This window comes from Geospiza fortis, unplaced genomic scaffold (genome assembly GCF_000277835.1).
Source record: "Geospiza fortis unplaced genomic scaffold, GeoFor_1.0 scaffold27, whole genome shotgun sequence".
NCBI lineage: Eukaryota > Metazoa > Chordata > Aves > Passeriformes > Thraupidae > Geospiza > Geospiza fortis.
The window spans coordinates 2328804-2330786 of NW_005054329.1; positions in this window are offsets into that span (position 1 = coordinate 2328804).

Below are 1983 nucleotides of genomic sequence, written 5' to 3' on the forward strand. Positions count from 1 at the left end.
AGGCTGTGGTGGGCTCAAAGCAGCATCTGCAATTCTACACCATGCCCAGGGCTGTCTAAAAGATGTATTGCTTTTTAATAATGTAAATATGTAAATATTACCGAGGTGCCATTAATCCTCATTGCCTCAACATGATACCACTCTTAAGAACAAATGTAATAAGAGATTATTAATATGCAAAGTAATAGAACATTAACCTGACTAACACCAATAAATTCCCAGCTTAGCACAAAGCCAGAGGTTGCTCACAGAGCAGCCTGAACCCCGCTTGCCTTGGGCCACCCCCAGGCTCTGCACCACAGAGGAATCCCAGTTATCCCTGTAGGATCCCTTGCCTGGGGATCCCAAACAACTGGAGAGGAGCAAGGAGGCCCTGGGAGAGGAGGAGGGCAGGAGCAGCTGGGCTAGGCAGACCCTGCTCCTTGCTTTGGAGTCCCAAATGTTGAGGGTCCTTTTCCAAAGCCTCACATTCTCCTCAAGGGATCTCTTCACTCCTTCTGGCAGCAGATTCATTTTAAATTCTAAACATGTGTTAGGAAGGAGAGTCTTGTTGGTCCCAGAAGCACTGGAGTGAGCCCAGGCTTTGTGCCAGAATTCCTGGCTGGGCTTGCTAAGACATGGCCAAGCCTCCATCTCCTTGGTGGCTGGAATTTTCTCCCAAGAAACTGCACCTCTATTCACAGCCCGAAACCCCAGCTCTGTTAAAGGTTTCCAGCCTCCAAGCTGGGTCCAGTGCAGCCCCTTTCCCACTGCCTGCCTTTGCTGGTGTGTTTCCTCTTGGAATACAAGCACATCCAGGGATTACACATTGAAACAAGGGCCCCAGTTTGCAGGTTCCTGTCACCTCTCCTTGGCCCTGGCAGGGCAGCCTCTGCCTTGAGCTGTGTGAACGACAAGTCAGATCAGAGGGAGGACACACAGCAGACCAAAAGGAGCAGGGGAAGCCATAAAGTCTGAATTTAAGGCTTAAAAAGGAAATTATTCTGTGCAAATGGCTGCTTCAGTTCAAATCAGCCCTGCCTTGTAAATCCTGCTCATCTCTCTCAGGAGGGAGAGCTGGTGAAACAGCCAATATTTCAGGAGCACAGACTCCCAGAGACCTTCACCTCTGAGTGTCCCCGAGCCCCACACCCAGGCACGGGCCTGGAGAGCAATTCAGGCACGAACACGGTCATGGTTTATGCAAAAATTAACCTGTTGCCCTTACTTGGGTCAAAGCAATTCCGTTTAATTTGGTAATCTGGGCCCTTTATCATTAATGAGTCCTTGGGGGGTGGGGGTCAGAGCATCTCTTTTTTGGCAGCAGAGATTACTGTTAATATTCAGGCTGTTCAATAGAGCAGAAAGACCTTTTGCTATTGACAGTACTACTGGTTTTCACCTCATCGGTGAAGGGAAATTGCCAAATTAATCTCTCATTGGATCTGAAATTAATCCTCTATTTTGTGTTTAATGAACCTCAGAACCACAGATTTACCTGGGTAGAGTATATTGAGAAATTGTACACAGTAGTTGTCTGCAAGTAATCAAGATAATAGTCAAAGAAAAGAATAAAACATAGTTTCCTTTCTGTGGAAGAATTAAGTGGAATACAGCAAAATCATCAGGCCGATTATTTTTTCCCCCAGAACATTACAGGATGATGGAACTCACTGCTGGAGGATCTGTATAAGTTTACCCTATGAAGGACCTTAAAAAGGCTGTGGAGATTCATGCATTATATCTGCATCTACTGCTTTTAACCCAGGAGTCTCTCATCAGCAGGTTGCTGAAGGCTGCAATATCAATTAAACCACTCCAAGCTCACCTAAATAAGGGTTTAGGCCAACCAGAAGAGCTCCAATTTATCTGCCTGGGCTGTTTTTGCCTCTGTCCCTCACCCCAATGCCCTCCTTGCTTGCTCTGCCAGAGCCCTGCTGCTCCTTTCTCCCCTTGCTCAGCTCACTGGAGTTCACTGTGCTCAACTGCACTTCCCTCTCCAGA